This window comes from Myxine glutinosa, chromosome 5, assembly GCF_964187855.1.
Source record: "Myxine glutinosa chromosome 5, kmMyxGlut1.1, whole genome shotgun sequence".
In the NCBI taxonomy this organism is placed as follows: Eukaryota; Metazoa; Chordata; class Myxini; order Myxiniformes; family Myxinidae; genus Myxine; species Myxine glutinosa.
The window spans coordinates 193355483-193375719 of record NC_136265.1 but is presented as its reverse complement, the minus strand read 5'-3'; the positions used below and the strand labels follow the sequence as shown (position 1 = coordinate 193375719).

The following is a 20237-nucleotide window of genomic DNA, read 5'->3' as shown; positions in this document are numbered from 1 at the left end:
AATACGTGAAAATAGAACATGTGTCAACGTGAAAAAAAACATCTTCAAAGATTCAACCGGTCGGGTGCTTTTCTCTCACGCATTGAGCGTTGCGGTGTACCAGTGGATACAGAGTCCGAGGTGATTCCTTTGGGTGGCGGTGTACCAGTGGATACAGAGTCCGAGGTGATTCCTTTGGGTGGCGGTGTACCAGTGGATACAGAGTCTGAGGTGATTCCTTTGGTCTCCACGAAGGGTGTAGCGTTCGCAGAGGTTTTCGGGGCATCCGAGCCGGCTGGAGCGGCCACGACGATCTCCGGCAGTGGCGGGTCGAACTGTTGTCCTGACTGTGACGATGCTACAGGCTCCATCGACTCACAGTGACGGTAGGTTATGTGGTCCTGATGTCGACGAATTTCGCGGCCGTCCTGCAGGCGAATCACGCAGGACAGTGGACCTGGCTTCTCGATGATGTCCCCCGGTAGCCACGTCGCACCTGCACCAAAATTTCGGGCAAACACTGGATCTCCAATGTTGATACATCGACTGTTGGACGTCTTATCGTGCACCAACTTTTGATTAAGCTGGCTCTGATAAACATTTGATGATATGTCTGGTTTGAGATTGTCAAGTGTCGATCTCAAGTGTCGTTTCATCAATAACTCAGACGGAGCTGCACCGGTTGTTGATTGTGGCGTGATACGGTATTTGAACAGGAGACGAGACAGCTTTGTTTCCAGGGTTCCCTCCTGAAGTTTCTGCAATCCGGATTTGATGATTCCCACGGATCGTTCGGCCAAGCCATTTGAAGCCTGGTGATGTGGGCTGACAAACTTATGTTTGATGCCGTTCCGACGTGTGAACTTGGCAAACTCGGTACTGGAAAAACACGAACCGTTATCACTCACGATCATCCTGGGCAGACCATGAGTGGCGAAACAGCGTCTGAGTCTTTCGATGACAATGGCTGACGTAGTACCACGCGTCACATAGGCATCAATCCATTTTGTGTGCGCGTCCGTAATTATTAGAATCATGCTGCCGTTAATAGGCCCTGCATAATCGAGATGTAGGCGATGCCACGGTTCGCTGGGCCATTCCCAGGGATGCAGTGGCGCTTTCGCAGGTGTATTCCGGGTGCTCTGGCAGGGGTAACAATGTCGAACATGATGTTCGATATCAGCATCAAGATTCGGCCACCACACATAGTTTCTGGCGAGTGACTTCATCTTCACAATCCCGGGGTGACAGTCATGGATTTCATCCATGACCCTGGAACGCAGATTTTTTTGAGATCACGACACGACATCCCCAGAGTAGGCAACCATTTTCCACGCTGAGTTCGTTTTTACGTGCTTTAAAAGCCGCAAAATCTGGGTCACCCTCAGGTAGCAAATGCCATCCAAGCTGTACAGCCTGGACAGTTCTGGACAGAACGGGGTCTCGTCGAGTATGAGTGCGGATCTGGCCGGAATCAACAGCACAATCTTCCAGATGATCCATCAGTGCGATAATGGATCCTGGTGTAGGCGAATCATCAACGGATTCTGGAAGGGGTAACCGACTCATGGCATCTGCATTTGTGATAGACGAACCGGGCTTATAACATATGGTGTAGTCATAAGCAGCGAGAAACAGGGACCAGCGGATGATCCTGGGCGGTAGTGTGTCAGATGTCGCCTTAGTTGGACCAAACAGACTGATCAGCGGCTTGTGATCAGTGCGAATCTTGAAATGATGTCCAAGAAGGTACTGGCGAAATTTGCCGACGCCGAAAACGATTCCCAATCCTTCCTTGTCAAGTTGGGAATAGTTTTTCTCTGCCGGGGACAACGTTCTGGATGCAAATGCAACCGGTCTTTCCGTACCGTCAGGCATCACGTGTGATAATACACTCCCCACTCCATACCGACAGGAATCGCATGTCAGCACAAGATCCTTCTCTGGATCAAAATGAATGAGAACATTGGACGATTTGAGCAGATCCTTAGAGGTCTGGAATGCTGATTGTTCAGTAAACCCCCAGCTCCAGGAGACTCCTTTCCTCAAAAGCCGATAAAGGGGGCCCAAAACGTCGGTCACATTCGGGATGTAACGACCATAGAACTGAAGCAAACCGAGGTATGACTTCAATTCGGTCACATCTCGTGGAGCAGGAGCATCCTTGATAGCTCGGACTTTCTCATCTGTCGGGTGTAGACCCTCGGCATCAATCGTATGACCCAGGTACGTGACTGATGGCACCATAAACTTGCACTTGTCTCGACGCAAACGTAGGCCGGAGTCCGAAATCTTCTTCAGAACTCTCTCCAGGTTCTGTAGATGTTCCGCGTCCGTACGACCAGTAACCAGAATATCATCCTGGTAACAAACGACGTTGCGTTCGGCGGCAAACAAACTGTCCATGACACGCTGATAAATTCCAGGTGCAGATTTCACTCCAAAACAAAGTCGGTGGTACCTGTACAACCCACGATGCGTGTTGATGGTAAGATACTGTTTCGAATTCTCGTCCAAGCAGAGCTGTAGATAGGCGGATTTGAGATCGAGTTTCGTAAAAGTCTTGCCTCCCGTGAGACGAGCATAGAGGTCTTCGATCCTCGGGATTGGATATTTATCCAATGAAGAACACCTGTTCACGGTCATTTTATAATCTCCACATATGCGGATGGACTGGTCCGATTTTATGACCGGAACGATGGGCGCCGCCCATTCGGCATACTGGATTTGCTCGATGATCCCCAGATTTTCAAGATGATCCAGTTCCTTGTCAATCCGCTCACGCAGGGCGAAAGGGACTGGGCGAGCCCTGCAAAATATAGGATTGGCATCCCGGTCAACCCTGAGTTTAGCCATATGTCCTTTCAAGGTTCCAAGCTCATCCTTGAAGACATCCGGGTACGTATCCAGCACATTTTTGAGTGTGTATGCTGCGGTAGGAGAAATGTTGGCTGCCCGGAGTTGATGAATGCTTTCCCACTTCAGTCGAATTATGCTCAACCAGTTCCTGCCGAGTAAGGAAGGGCCCTTTCCAGTAATGACGATCAGGGGTAGGTGAAACTCACGGTTATCGTAGCCCACCGTGACGTCACATGTACCGCAGGGAACAATCTTCTCACCTGTATAGGTGGAGAGTCCATAGGTAGTAGGTTTCAGATGGGGTCGGTCAGCATCACTCCACAGGTTTGTGAAAACAGCATGGCTGATGAGCGAGACGGCCGCACCAGTGTCGACCTCCATTTGCAATGATCGATTGTTGACGACAACATTGGCAAGAAGAGGGTCCCGCCTATGGTGAGAATCAATATGAAGCAGGTCATACGATTCTGAGTTGTCGGAAACAGAGCTCACCTGGTCAAGCTCGGGTTCCTCCGAACCGATAAACTGATGAATCTTGTCAGCAGCTTTTCCTTTTCCCGATTTGCAAGTGATGCAAGCTGGAGCAATATGGCCAGTTTTCGAACAGAAATGGCAGGTGGCATCTTTGAACCGACAGGACTCCGGAGGGTGCTTTCCGTTGCACCGAAAACAGTTGTTGTGGGTTTGAGACTGCACTGGCTTCTGACGAGGAGCCTTGTTCCAACGTTTTGGCTGAACATGATCCAACCGATTCACAGCAGGGCTGGTACCAGACGAGCGAGTGGCACCGATGCTTGCAGCGTTGCGTTCAGCACTTTCCATGGAAATGGCGGTGTCTCTGGCATTTTGGAACGTCAGTCTTCTCTCAGCAAGCAGGCGTTCACGAGTGCGGTCATCGGACATGCCAACCACCAGCAAATCACGAAGCATGTCATCGATCGTGTCCCCAAACTCACACAGATGTGACAGTTTTTTTTAGGTGTGCAATGAAGTCTGCGATCGACTGACCTTGCTGCTGTCTGCACATGTAAAAATTAAACCGACACAGGATGACTGAAGGAGATGGGTTGCAATGTTCCTTCAAAGCGGCCTTGAGCTCTGCATACGTGAGCTCCTGGATTGTCCGAGGCCGAATCAGATTTTTAACAAGTGTGAACGTCTCACCTCCGCAAACGGACAGGAAGACGGCCTTCATCCGGCCTTCAGTCGCGATGCCGTTCGCCTCGAAGTAGAAAGACAACCGCTCAGAATACGTGTCAAAATCCCCTCATGAGGGTCGAATTCATCGATATGGCCGAAAGAAGTCATGGTCTAGATGTTTATCCTCGTCGCCATGGAATGTATCTCGACAACTTGCGATCAATTGTCGTACGCGTTTATTCACTCTGCCGATCAAGGCCCGATTCACAGCAGCGCCATCCGAGGTCTGGTGTAGGGATACAACCCGGTCCCGGTGTAGGGATACAACGGTGAATATTTGCACTGCATACATGACAGAAACACACCCCTGGGAATGGAACACCCTCTGAGAATGAAACACCCTCTGGTAATGGAACACCCCCTGGGAATGAAACACACCCCTGGGAATGGAACACCCCCTGAGAATGAAACACCCTCTGGTAATGGAACACACCCCTGATAAATCAAATACACTGAAGGAACTGCGCTCGAACGCGAGTCGAAAGAATTGACGCGACCAAAGACGGAATTCGTCCGAGTTGCTTTATTGAAACAAAACAGCTCAGGTATTCTCACAAGCCCGTTTATCGGGCAGCAATATATATACACATTTATGCCGGGGCGTTTGCCCGGGAAAACCGAGACCGGGCATGCTCGGGTGTCAAGGGCGAGTCCTGGAAAGGCGAGTCTGGACATGCCCGGGCGTCCTGGACGCGGCCTGGAAAGGCGAGGCTGGACATGCCCGGGCGTCCTGGACGCGGCCTGGAAATGCGAGGCTGGGCGTGCCCGGGCGCTCTGGGCGAGCCCTGGAAAGGCGAGTCTGGACATGCCCGGGCGTCCTGGACGCGGCCTGGAAAGGCGAGAGCGGTGTGGAAGTGTAACTCAGTGTAACATATTGATTGGCCCTGGTAACTTATTAATTAACCTGGTAACAAAGCAGATACATTTTACATGCAAACTCTGTTAAAGACGAGTTTGTAAATGAGTGTCAGAATGTGCCTGAACATGGTAATCTCTTGAAACACCTGGTCAAGGCCCCAGGCTAGAGCACCCCCCTACTGTGTAAATGGAAATCACAGCAGGAGGGGAGCGAGCTGATGCCAGGACTCGGTGCAATGCATGACCTCGGGGCATTAGCGGACAGAGGATTAAGTCCAGTTTGGCGATATAAACGAGCAGCAAACGTTGGGTAAGGTAGACTTGTCCTCAGAAGCCCTGCCCGACGGAACGATGGAATGAACGAGTACGGCGCTGCGGAGGAACATCGGCTGAGAAAGAGGGACTATGCGGATAGAGTTATCTGGTCCATTGAGTTAACGGTAGTTATTAGTATTTGAATGAAGTGAACAACTAGTTAATAAAGTCATGACCTTTTGTAAACCTGTGTCCGATCATTGGAGTCCTGAGTCCCCCACTACACTATTCCCTAACAATATGGAGGCACCGCTGACATCAATTGTACGAACGAGTCTTTAAAAAAAGGTGAGTGTGTCTTGTTTTGTACAATATGATTACGAACTTGGGAATAGTCATGTTGTATATACATGGAGGATTTGTGTGGGACTTGCGATTGTGCATAGGTAATACAAGGATGAAACGACTGTAGCAATTTATTCGTGTTTTTTTTTCTAAAATGATTTCTGTAAATACGTATTTTTGCGCTGGTCACTAAGGGTCTTACTGTGACCTGGGAGCAAACGGAGCAAGCGTGCACCTTGCGACCATTTGCTTCCAGGACGTGTAAGGCCGGTACACTCGTTTACCCACCCGCACACGTATAAAGTACTTCTTTTTTTTGCACTTGTTCGAAGCACTCGACTTGCTCGTCGAGCGAGCAACTTGCTCGGCGCTCTAATTCTGTATTATTTAGTTAACCAGTTTGTGTGAAACCTCAACCTAAATATAAAAATTGATCTGCTTGATGTTAGTTTAAGGGCTGTTCCAAATTTATCCTGATTATGGTATTGCGACAAAAAGGCTTATATCTTGGGAACGACTGGTCGGATTTAGACAAATTAAAACTCGTTCGATCAACAAATAAATTCATGACAGACAATCCCACCTCATGCCGGTCCAGAATTACTGTGAAAGATGGAGATTGGATAAAAAAAAATTGCATACCAACACTCCCTCACTGTCCCTCATTGTCCCTCATGTCCATTCTGACACGGAACCAGTGTTGTTGGTTTTTTTGACGAAATTTGCCAGATAAATAGCATGAGTGGCACGACGAAATGATTGGATTTTGGTGAAGACCCAGGTCACCGGGTGACGTTTCGTTGCTAGCTGTTCGTTGCTAGCTGTTCAGCTAGCAAAATTTATCCTGACCGATTCAGTTCAAACTTTGAACAATCGGATCCGGGCTGTTGTCAACGACTCGTCAACAACCTCAACCTAAATTTGTGGGTAACAACCACCCTCTGGTCGAGGCTCATAGAAGGGGTGATGCTTACTGATTCGGCACGCTTAAAATAGGTGTTAATGGTGGGATGTCAGAGGTTTTGGTGTGGGTTTAATATTCACACTGTTTGGAAAATAATGCTCGATGCAACATGATCCTAAAAAGAACCCATCCCTACATCGAAGGATCAGGAAGGGAAGGAATGGAAAATTTGAAGTATTAAAGTTACGGAACTCAAAATGTCTGGGTTTGGATGGAGTCATTAAAGGATTGAGTCATTCATTGGTTTGATGATGGTCCTAATATTTTGATAAATGTTTGATAATGGTCCTGGTAATTTTAGTCCTAGGAATAATATATGCTAGTGGTTTGTCTGAAGGTTTTAATGAGATCGGATTTTTATCTATCTATAATTCCAGTAATCTCGGTGTGTGTGTCGGTCTGTCTGTATGCGACCGCTGTTTCTCAACAACTACCGGTCCGATATACTTGAAACTTGCCAGGTATATTGCTGGGGACCCGAGGATGTGCCTTTTCAAGGTTTGAAATTAATCGGACAAATGGGTCCCAAGGTATGGTCACCGTACTCGCAAGCCGTTCGCTTTGGCTCTGCGAATGGACCAAACCATTTCATGTAAATAGAAGGGGGGGTTCTGTGGTCGTTCGCTTTGGCTTTGCGAATGGACCAAACCATTGCATGTAAATAGAAGGGGGGTTCTGTGGTCGTTACTGCCACGTGGTTTCAAAGTTTTTGTTGTTGTTGTTTGCACGCATGTTTTTTTGCAAGCACGTACGGGCGAGCACGTACGTGCGGGCACGCCCTAGTATATATAAATTGAGGTAATATTAAGTTATGGAATTAATTGCTTTCAACAATGCAAAGGGTGATAAAATATGGGATTTTAATGGGATTTTTTAATGGGATATTGGTTTAGGAATGTTTAGAGGTCATTGCAATGTGATAATGACTTGTGACCATTTGTTGTTGAAACGTTTGGGACCATTCAAAGGTTGGGTTGTGCTAACGTTTCCACAACGTCGCCACAACGTTTCACTTTCGTTGTTGCAACGTTTTGCTCCAACGTTTTGTGAACATTTAAATGTTGGGTTGTGCTAACGTTTCCACAACGTCGCTACAACGTTTCACTTTCGTTGTTGCAACGTTTTGCTCCAACGTTTTGGGAACATTCAAAGGTTGGGTTGTGCTAACGTTTCCACAACGTCGCCACAACGTTTCACTTTCGTTGTTGCAACGTTTTGCTCCAACGTTTTGTGAACATTTAAATGTTGGGTTTTGCTGACGTTTCCACAACGTCGCCACAACGTTTCACTTTCGTTGTTGCAACGTTTTGCTCCAACGTTTTGGGAACATTCAAATGTTGTGTTTTGCTGACGTTTCCACAACGTCGCCACAACGTTTCACTTTCGTTGTTGCAACGTTTTGCTCCAACGTTTTGTTAACATTTAAATGTTGGGTTTTGCTGACGTTTCCACAACGTCGCGATAACGTTTCACTTTCGTTGTTGCAACGTTTTGCTCCAACGTTTTGGGAACATTTAAATGTTGGGTTTTGCTGACGTTTCCACAACGTCGCTACAACGTTTCACTTTCGTTGTTGCAACGTTTTGCTCCAACGTTTTGGGGACATTCGAATGTCAAGTGAATCGAATGAGAAATCAGGAATTATTTCATTATTAACGATTAATGAAGTACTTATTTAATTAATTACATTTCTTATTACATTACAGTAATTACATTACAGTAATTACCTGAGGTAATTACAGTAATTACAGTTCCGGTAATTACAGTAATTACAGTAATCATTACAGTAATTGCAGTAATCTTATTACAGTAATTACATTACATTAACTCAGGCACCTTTTGAGTAAGGAAGCTGATATTTGGACATGACACTGACCAAGTGATGTGGCTGTCAAGGAAAATATTGATTTATTGATTAATCATTTAATAAATTAACTCGTTGATTTAGAAATGACTTATTTAATTAAAATTCCTCAGAGATACATCTTCGGATGAAATACTTGCAGATTGGTTATGCTATGAGCCAATTGATTAAGGAAAATATTTTGCGATGGCCATATTGGCAATTTCGTGGCCATATTCGTGGCAACTCAGTTAGTGCCACTGCACCTTTAAAATGCATCCCTGCGTTCATTTTTCGATCGATTGAGTTGAAATTTTGAACAATCGGATCTGGACTGTCGTTGTTAACGACTCTAGCACGCACTCGTCCAATCAGGATGGAGCGGTATGGTCCCCGGATCATCACTGCCCGCAGTTTTTAATTAATTTTACCTTTTCTCTTGGTCATATAATGTTGAAGACATGCATGTCATGATAGAGGAAATGTTTGTTCTGTTGAACGGAATAAATGTTGTTTATTTGTGTGGGTGTGTATTTCTTGTGTATTTTGGATATATTTTCACGACTAATTCCAGTTAACATCCTGCAAAATTTGCTCGTTTGCTGGCCGAGTCGAAATTGCGTTGAGTTTCTATGGCATGCGCCATTAAAAGCGCTGTGTAATGGTTGAGCTCCTTTTATTTCGGTTTGGTCATGCGGATGAGCAAACAAAGTGACAAATGCTGCGGCTGGAGCAGTAGAAGCGATGTTTTTTTTAATGGAAACGATGTAATGAGTAATTAAAAGTGGGAGGGGGCAACACCACGCATACCTCTTTTAAGGTGTGTATAAACCCTGGAATAAACGTGGGAGGGGGCAACACCACGCATACCTCTTTTAAGGTGTGTATAAACCCTGGAATATTTCAGCAATCAATACAATGCTGAAACTATGTAAGTTAAGTTAATGAGTAATTTAATGAGTAATTTAATGAGTAATTTAATGAGTAATTTAATGAGTAATTTAATGAGTAATTTAACGAATAATTTAATGAGTAATTTAATGAGTAATTTAATGAGTAATTTAATGAGTAATTTAATGAGTAATTTAATGAGTAATTTAACGAATAATTTAATGAGTAATTTAATGAGTAATTTAATGAGTAATTTAATGAGTAATTTAATGAGTAATTTAACGAATAATTTAATGAGTAATTTAATGAGTAATTTAATGAGTAATTTAATGAGTAATTTAATGAGTAATTTAATGAGTAATTTAATGAATAATTTAATGAGTAATTTAATGAGTAATTTAATGAGTAATTTAATGAGTAATTTAATAAGTAATTTAATAAGTAATTTAATGAGGAATTTAATGAGGAATTAAAAGTGGGAGGGGGCAACACCATGCATACCTCTTTTAAGGTGTGTATAAACCCTGGAATAAACGTGGGAGGGGGCAACACCACGCATACCTCTTTTAAGGTATGTATAAACCCTGGAATATTTCAGCAATCAATACGATGCTGAAATGATGTAATTTACTGTGTAAGAGGGTCGACCTTGGGTTTGTTTGGGTTTGTTGTTTATTTTGTGGGTGTGTATTTTTTGTGTATTTTGGATATATTTTCACGACTAATTCCAGTTAACATCCTGCAAAATTTGCTCGTTTTCTGGCTGAGTCGAAATTGCGTTGAGTTTCTATGGCATGCGCCATTAAAAGCGCTGTGTAATGGTTGAGCTCCCTTTATTTCGTTTTGGTCATGCGGATGAGCAAACGAAATGACGAATGCTGCGGCTGGAGCAGTGGAAGCGATTTTTGAATTGTTCAATGATTATTCGATATTGTTATGACTTATTGTCAATAGGTATACTGAGTGGCCATGAGGTAGCCTGTTGCTATGTACAGTTTTATTCTATTGTTGATTATACCACATAATTGTGGTGATAAAGGAAATGTTCGTTTTAAATAGATGATTATGATATGACCATGACTATAAAATCATGATGATTATTATGAATGATATCATAGGGTTCAAATGCAGAATGATTGCATGAACTTGGGAAAGAACTTTCAAGCCCTATGGGATAAATTGGGTGTTACAAGCGATGGAGCTTCAAAATTTAGCATGATTGAAGGAATTTTACAGTCTTATTTCAGTAGTTTTACGAAATTTAAATTGCCAAGAGATTTTGGGTACTATTAAAGGGAAAAATGATGAGATATTTTTTCCAATGAACTTTAATATCTGCCATCCATTTTGGCTGTCTCACGAATGAAGGATGAGTTGCCTTTAGTGGTTGCAAAGAAAATTTGTGGAGACCAGGCAAAATGGGGAAATATGTCAGATATGACCCTAGGACAGGACGGTGATTCATCAATTGACATGAGGTACGAACCAGAGGTGACGACCGATGAGTCGAGCTCAGTCAATGGATGGACCTGTCCTGACATCATTGGGGAAAGGGCTTATGCAAGGAGTCATTCAAAATGATTAATTTGATTTATTGATGAATATTGATGAATTAATTGAAATTGAATAATTGATTGAATTGTTAATTGATTGAATCTAATTGATTGAATTTAATTGCATAAATTGAACTGAATAAATTGAATTGAATATATTGATTGTTTGATTGATGAAAATGCGGTCTCAAGAAAGAAGCTTTGATATCTTTGCGAGATATTATCAATGTGGAGACAACCTGGGAAAATTGAGCAAGGTGGTGAGTTTATATACAGATATATATGTGCGGTTACCATTGTGTGATTTCCCCGTCAAACAGAGCGGACACCTGAGGATTCACCCACTTCATACTGACCCTCCGGCTCATCTGCAAATACTGATCTGTGAGATTGGATTGTGCAAAAGCCACAGCTGAGGGAGATTCTCTGGAAATCACCGTGCGAACAGGTGGAGAGATCCTTCCTGGAGGTACGAGTGAAGCTTTAGAGGAACCTGGAACAAGCTACAACACATCCAACGCTACTTTGATAAAAGGCAGAATGGGAAATGGAGCCTGCAAGAATACACAAGGACAACCAGAAATTCCACAAAAAGGTACTTGTACACATCATATGTACGACCGTTATGGTGCCGAAGCTATAAGGCAGGTCGAGAATTGGTATTTGTGGACAAAGGGACATGATGAGGAGTTTCCAAGAGATGGTACATTTGAGCGAAGTCGATTGGAAAGATTGGAACAAAGATTGAAAGCCAGGAAGAGACAGAATCTAACGGTAGACTGGCTTGCATTCCATCTTTGGGATGGTGAATCCAGACAACGGGAACAGCAAGAACGGATAACGGATCTAGAACTTAAAATAAAAAGGATACAGGATACAGTGGAGGAGACAAATGCACAACTGCCCTCGAAATTAGGAATGAAAGTGACAGTTGTCCCATCAGATTTCCAGTTGTCTCCCCAAAAAGGACGGTACAGAGAATTTTTTCGTGTTTCAGGAGATAACGAGAGATTGCAGTGGCAACTCAGGGATGTAGAGATGCAGCCCAGCAATACAAGTGCACAGGTGCACAGATCAGACAACGACAGAAACCGGTGTTTCAAGTGTGGACGGATGGGACATTGGAAAAGAGGATGTCCGTATACCAAAAGGAAGACAAGTTAATAGGGTAAACCAAGATCAAGGGTACCAGTGCTGACCGATACCTCAGACAATGATTAGGCCTTCATTGCGACAAATCCCAAATGACGATTGGCCTCAACAAATTAGATTACTGGACAAACATGAATAACTGTCGATGATTCTTGGGTCTGAAAAGTTTTCGGAGCAAGAATTATTCATTTTTTGTTTTGCTTGTAAGCAAATTAGTAATTAATTGATCACATGCCGAAATTGGATCTTTTATGTTGGGCACACAATTTTAAATTTACAAAGTTGGAACAATTGCTTTGCAAATTTTTGAAACCAAGTGACAAGGGTCACATCATGATCAGGTGGGAATTTCGGACTAGTGTTCCGCATGATTGATAAGTCAGTGGTCGACTGACATGTAAATGGGTGTGTAGTCAAATTTGGATAAATTATTGTGGGAACTGAAAGGGTAATTTCAATGTGACATCATAGGGGTTTTTCTAAGAATAAACTTTTTGGTCCATTTGTGTATTAGCATTTCTAAAAATTGAAGGACAAATTTTATGAAATTGAAATAAAATTGACACCCATCTTGATCTGTAAATAATAGTTCCAACGCAAACAAATACGCATAATGCATGTGTGTGTGTATTTTTTGTGTGTCAATGTTAGTGTTTTTTTATTGTTTTATGTATCAATCTTACAAGATTGTTGACACCGACAGTGTGCCTGTCTGGAAATGGATAGTTTTATGTGGATGGGATTGAATATGCAGAGAATCCGTAAAATAAAATAGAAATAAAATTTGATTATGAACATTATCTCTTTTGTCAAGGGAGATGGAATATAAAGATTTGATGTGTTGGGTTATGAGCAGCCATTCATTGATAGTAATTTCAGTGATAGTGAAAATTGGGAGTAATCTTGAGATTCCATTTTGATAGAATTTATATGAGAATCAAAGCTATTTATGGATATGAGCTTCATAAAAATGTGGGAGTACAAAATTAGCCAAATTTGGGAGAGGTCTTACACTGACTTCCCAGAGTACTCTGCTCATGGATTTTTATATATATAAACTTGAATTTTATCAGCATATAAATTGTGCTGTATGTATGGATGGGTTTTAGGCATAGATGATATGGGAAAATAGTAAAGAAAATTTTGCTGGTTTGAACTATTGTGGGTTTTCAGTTCTGGAGTTTAAACAAAGTCACTGGTTAACAGATGAGAAAGGATAGTAAATAAATTATTCGCTGCTGGGCAAATTAAGTACGATATTACTAAGACTTATGAGAGCTATTGTTCCGCCTTACAGCAGTGGAAAATTATGGGAAAAAATTAGATCCAACATAATGAATCTATAAAAGAATGTGATAGGGATAATATCCTCAATTTGTACTAATTATTTGATTGTGGGTAAAGGAATTAAGTTATCGTGGTGGATTGTTAACAGCAGCCTGAAAATGTCCTGAGAGTGTGCATCCATGTAATCAGAAATCCCAGATTTGTTTTTTACAAACAACATTTTGGTAGAGGTCTTGTGTGGAACACTTCCTTGGTAGATAAAAAACGGTACTGCATGCTGGCAGCCACTTTTGCGGCCAGTTAGGCCAAACAAATTGAGAGGAAATTGTAGTTAAATACGTAAGTTACACATGGCTATTTGAAAAAAAAAAAAAGGAAATTTGTTGAGATGGGAAACATTTTTTCGAAGGTTTATTAAGGTGTTATAATATGACATGGGGCAAGGCAAACTATTGGATGGGAAAATTAGATCTGGCTATAGAATAAATTTATTGACCCCTTGAAGTTAATTCTTCGAATCATTGTTTCACTGGCATTTTTGTTCAAATTGGAAATAGTTTGGAAGAGCTTTGGTTAAAACCTTTGGTTGCGGTATCTTGGAACGAAATGATAAACCATAGGAGATTGATAAGAATAGAAAAAAAAAGATGGACCCAAAATAGAAAGTTGGATTCATGCCCCTCATTGCAAACAAGCACATGGGGCTAAGGTGGACGATCCCACAGAAAATGAGGCTGCACCTAGCAGCCCTGCAGAACATTCAGTGGTAGATAAATGATAGTAGTGATTTACAGTCATTTGAATTACATTTTAACACCCCTTGCATTGATAAACATTACATTTTCAACATGTGATATTCCTACTTGGGATAGTGACATTTATTTGCCTACATGACATACAATTACCTGCTGATATTAATACAACATGAGTGAAAAATGTATCACAACTACACTCATGATCAGGGGATTGAGTTCAACCCCGGGAGATAGGGGGATCAGGGTAAGACAAATAATCTGATTATGTTACATATTAAGGGATTTTCTTTATTTACCTTTTAGGAAGCTTGTTAGTTTGGTATATAATGTTAAATGTCATCGACATATAACTATGTCATAGGTATGAATATATACAAGGAGTAGCAGACTTGTTTGTTGGTTTAGTAGTTATATTGGCAATTGTTTTAGTGGCGGCTTGCTTGAAAGCCTTAGTGACGGTGTGTTTGAATAAGGTAACCAACAACACGATGATAACGCATGAAGTGACAAATGAGGAAAGAAATGTGGAACCAGAAAAGGAAGACTTTTATGGCGACATAAACAGTAGAATTAAGATAATGGCATAACGACAATGTTATGAGTTGTGTCAATTACAATATCAGTGAACTCATATCACCACGAGTGACACACTGTTGGAAAAAAAAAAAAAAAAAAAAAAAAGAGGGAAAAGAATAAAGTGGAGAGGAATTATGGTAATAATACATTATGCTTAATTTGTTGGTTTGGGAAAATTGTTGTTGGGAATTAGGTATTCCCGTTTGTGATTGTAATCATATACAATTTATTTTCTTAGAGTAGTGCTAAAATACCTGCATGAGTTAATTTTTGAACTATATTAACCTGCAAGCAATTGTGAATGCTATTCTTAGTTTAGTAGTGAAATACATACCTGATTGAATATTATTTGTGTGACGCATATAAATGAATATAACTTTTTGAATGTGTTAAGGAAAAACAACAAATTGTTGAATGTGAAACTGTCGGAAGATATACATGATTATGCTGTTTCATGGTAAGATGTACCCTATCTGATTCAGTGTGTGCGGAAAGCAGATTCAGATGTGACTGAGCATAAGGATAAGACGAGATCACATTTTGAAGGGAGTGCTAACGGAATTGGGAAGAAGTTCGAGAAAGAAAATTTGTGGCTAAAAAATGAAGTTAATCATGGCATACACCCTCTTTCTCAAAGAATGATGAAGACATTCTCCCGTGTAACTTGGAGATGAATGCTTACCTTCACCAAGGAAATTTATGTGACCATTTGCCTGGATCACACTGCAACATATGAAAGAAAGGCGATCACTTACTCTTGTTCGAAGGCTTCAAACATTCACCACATCAGAAGTTGCAGGACAACGACATTTTACCTGCAACCTCTGTGAAATGCGGGGACATATGTTATTACTTCACCAACGTCCGGGGAACCAGCATGGAGCTGCAAAAAAAAAACGGCTGTGCCCTTGTCACAACAGCTGTGCACGATTCTGCTGGTTGCTCCTGGTAAGGACCATGAATGACCTGAACACCATGGTCCCAACATCATTGTGGATGCATCCGGCATCCCTGTTCCACATCTTGCTGGCCAATCAACGTCACACCAATACTGGCTGCCCACTCATAATGAGGGAGGAGGCAAGTCGACTACAACTGGGCGAAGGCCTTGTTCAAGGAATCATTATGGTTCACAGCAAAAAAAGTGGCAAGAATGCTACATGGAGAGAAGGGTCAGTCTATGACTCCGCAGTGTTACCACAACAGCGAAATCCTACACGAAGTAGTGCAGGAGCTATGAAGACATTAGGAGAAAATGTTTCATACCTGGATTCAAACACAAGTGATCAGCCCTTCCTTTCAAACAAAGTCAACATGTGTGTGGAGGCAAACGTTTTTTCCAGATGGTGCAGATGCTTTACAAAACTTGAAAATGAAGTGAAATTGTTGTATCTTGGTGATGGTGAAGTGTTGTTTTGAAAATATATTTGTGATGCAAATGCAATAGATTGAACAATATGGAAGAAGTCAATGACCAACGAAATGTTTTGTGATTCTTGCAGGATGACGGTGTATGCCTAAGGGAATTTGATTACCAAAGTGATTGATTATATATTTACTTATACTTGTAATGATGTTTACTAGTAGTGATTGATTGTTTACTTATATTGATGTTTAGATTAATGGTTAATATAAACAAAAACAAAAAGATGAGGGAATTGTGGAAGTGTAACTCAGTGTAACATATTGATTGGCCCTGGTAACTTATTAATTAACCTGGTAACAAAGCAGATACATTTTACATGCAAACTCTGTTAAAGACGAGTTTGTAAATGAGTGTCAGAATGTGCCTGAACATGGTAATCTCTTGAAACACCTGGTCAAGGCCCCAGGCTAGAGCACCCCCCTACTGTGTAAATGGAAATCACAGCAGGAGGGGAGCGAGCTGATGCCAGGACTCGGTGCAATGCATGACCTCGGGGCATTAGCGGACAGAGGATTAAGTCCAGTTTGGCGATATAAACGAGCAGCAAACGTTGGGTAAGGTAGACTTGTCCTCAGAAGCCCTGCCCGACGGAACGATGGAATGAACGAGTACGGCGCTGCGGAGGAACATCGGCTGAGAAAGAGGGACTATGCGGATAGAGTTATCTGGTCCATTGAGTTAACGGTAGTTATTAGTATTTGAATGAAGTGAACAACTAGTTAATAAAGTCATGACCTTTTGTAAACCTGTGTCCGATCATTGGAGTCCTGAGTCCCCCACTACACTATTCCCTAACAGCGGGCATGCCCGGGAAAGACGAGACCGGGCGTGCCCGGGAACAGCGAGTCCGGGCATGCCCAGGAGAGGCGCGTCTGGGCCCGTCCGGACGAGCCCGGCATGGCGATCGCGCCCTGGCCGCGTCCTGGCAGGTGCAAGGCGATTGTGTACATTCAGCGGGAACCGCTACAACACCCCTGATAATGAAACACACCCATGGCAATGGAACACCCCCTGAGAATGAAACACCCCTGGTATTGAAACACACCTCTGATAATCAAACACACACCTGGTAATGGAACACATCCCTGATAATGAAACACACCCCTGATAATGAAACACACCCCTGTTAATGAAACACACCCCTGATAATGAAACACACCCCTGATAATGAAACACACCCCTGATAATGAAACACACCGCTGTTAATGAAACACACCCCCTGATAATGAAACACCCCCTGATAATGAAACACACCCCTGATAATGAAACACACCCCCTGATAATGAAACACACCCCTGATAATGAAACACACCCCCTGATAATGAAACACACCCCTGGTAATGGAACACACCCCTAGTAATGGAACACACCCCTGGTAATGGAAAACACCCCTGGTAAAATAACACCCCCCTGGTAATGGAGCACACCCCTGGTAAAATAACACACCCCTGGTAATGGAGCACACCACTGGTAAAATAACACACACCTGGTAATGGAGCACACCCCTGGTAAAATAACACACACCTGGTAATGGAGCACACCCATGGTAAAATAACACACCCCTGGTAATGGAGCACACCCCTGGTAAAATAACACACACCTGGTAATGGAGCACACCCCTGGTAAAATAACACACCCCTGGTAATGGAGCACACCCCTGGTAAAATAACACACCCCTGGTAATGGAGCACACCCCTGGTAAAGTAACACACCCCTGGTAATGGAGCACACCCCTGGTAAAATAACACACCCCTGGTAATGGAGCACACCCCTGGTAAAATAACACACCCCTGGTAATGGAGCACACCCCTGGTAAAATAACACACCCCTGGTAATGGAGCACACCCCTGGTAAAGTAACACACACGTGGTGATGGAGCACACCGCAGAGCCAGAGAGTACCACAAACTGCAGGTTCAGGTTCCGATTCGTGCACAAAGCAAAACTTTCAATTCAAGTGAAATTCTTCATCGATCATGAACTGAAGTTTGGAGACCGGACAGACAAAGAGAACCAACTGCTGAACCCTAATGTTCGCTTCGCGTAAGCGGGGTAAAAACAGTGACGGGGTCGATGGGAAAATCTAATTTAATTAATAAATATTGCTTCCGCCCGGTTTCGAACCGGGGACCTTTCGCGTGTGAGGCGAACGTGATAACCACTACACTACGGAAACTCAGTTAGTGAAACTACCTGACGGATGGTGACAATAGGAATTTACCAAGTGGAAAGTTTCAAAGGAACTGGATCTTCATCTTCAGAGTTAGTCATAAGTCCCAGGACAGGGTTTTACCTGTTTATGCAAGATTTCTTTTTTTCAGATAATACAAATAATACATCAAACCAAGATGGCAGACACCAGGTGTAATGTTTTGTCTGATCTGGATCCGGACTTGAAACAAAATCTAATCCGCTTGTTCTTGTCACCAAACCAACTCATCCATCAAGTTTTTGAGATATTGTGTTTTGTATGTTTTTTTGCCCGATCTCTCAATGGTGAAGAATCAGTTTAAAATTCTCAGATCCAGATCCGGAACTTCACCAGAATCGAATCGATTGCTCCATGTCTCAATCCAAATCTCTCCACCGAATTTCGTCTGAATCCATCCACAACTTTTTGAGATATCCTGTTCACAATCAGACAAACAAAAAAGACGAACAAAAATCCAGCCCCCCCCCCCCCCCCCGCAAAAAACAGTTGCCATGGAAACATCAGATTTCCCATTTCATTACGATTTAAATTGAGGATCGTCATCAAAGGTCGGGTCAATCAGAATAAAATTGATCATCTTTCAGATGAAAATTGATGATTTTACAGGTTTGACCATGAGGTGACCTTTGACCTTTTCATCTCAAAATAGATGTTTTCCCAATTCACTGCTGCACGAGGCAATTGGTGTTTAGTTTTCAAGTTAATAGGATGAAATTGAGGCATTTTCTACATGACAATTGATGATCTTAGAAGTTTGACCTTTAGTTGACTTTTGACCTTTTGACAACAAAATAGTTGGTTTCCCAACTCACTGATGAACTGTGCAGTTGATGTTGAATTTTCAAGTTAATACGATGAAAATTGATAATTTCTTCATGAAACTTGATGATTTTAGAAGTTTGACCTTTGGTTGACCTTTGACCATTTCATCTCAAATAGTTGGTTTCCTGATTCACTGATGAACTGTGCAGTTGATGTTGAATTTTCAAGTTAATGTGATGAAAATTGATGATTTCTTGACGAAAATTCATGATTTTAGAAATTTGATCTTCAGTTGATCTTTGACCATTTGACCTCAAAAATAGTTGGTTCTCCAACTTATTTAACCATGAGGCAAATCCTGTTCAATTATCAAGTCAATCGGATGAGATTGACAATTTTAGAAATTTGACCTCAAGTTGACCTTTCACCTCAAATTCCAAAAGTGACTTCCTCTCCAACTTGGTTATGTTTTATGATGGTCGGTTTAGATTTGTGCCATGTCGGTGATTGCAGGCAGACACAATGCAAAATCACTCATAGAGTGACACTTGGCAAAACAGAACAAAGTAGAATGGCACTCAGTCCGAGCATCATTTTGACCTCAAAAATAATTAGCCGTTAAATTCAGTGACCTGATACGCAAATCGTCTTCAAAGATAAAGTTAATTGGATGAAAATTGACAATTTTAGAAATTTGGCCTATGTTGACCTCAAAAATAGTTGGTGGTTGCTTTCACTAACCTGACATGAAAATCCTATTCAAATTTCAAGTGAATCGGTTGAAAATTGAGGATTTTAGAAATTAGAAATTGTTGTTGACCTTTGGCCTATGTGAACCTTTTGGTCGATGCTGATCTCAAAAAATAGTTGGTGGTTGAATTCAGTTCGCCGATATAAAAATACCATTCCAATTTCAAGTCAATCGGATGAAAATTGAGGATTCAATTTTTTTTTATAGTGGTTGACCTTTGGCCTATGTTGACCTTTTGGCCTACGCTGATCTCAAAAATAGTGGGTGGTTGAATTCAATTAGGCGATATGTAAATCCTATTCAAATTTCAAGTCAATTGGATGAAAATTGAGGATTTTAGAAATTTGAAAAAAAGTGGTTGACCTTTGGCCTTTGTTGACCTTTTGACCTCAAAATATATAGGATTTTGTCGGACCACGAACTCTACCGTTTGGTGAAGTTTCGTGAATATCGGTTTAAAATTGTGACGTGTAAGCAAGTATAAGTGAGCGGACAGACAAACACAAACGCACAAACCGGAGTGATCAACAAACTTGCAAAAAGGTGCAACTGTGTTCTTGCGGAACCGCC

The 20237-nt window shown here is 42.0% G+C and overlaps 1 long non-coding RNA gene and 1 other non-coding gene across 2 annotated transcripts in view; one reads left to right on the top strand and one right to left on the bottom strand.

Annotated features, from left to right (window-relative positions):
- The window catches only part of LOC144892446 (uncharacterized), a 689374-nt gene that overhangs the window by 262903 nt on the left and 406234 nt on the right, over positions 1 to 20237 (top strand). The gene's annotated exons all lie outside the window — the stretch shown is intronic.
- Positions 18046 to 18118, bottom strand: TRNAV-CAC (transfer RNA valine (anticodon CAC)). Its single transcript has one exon. It is a non-coding gene; the product is annotated as a tRNA-Val (tRNA).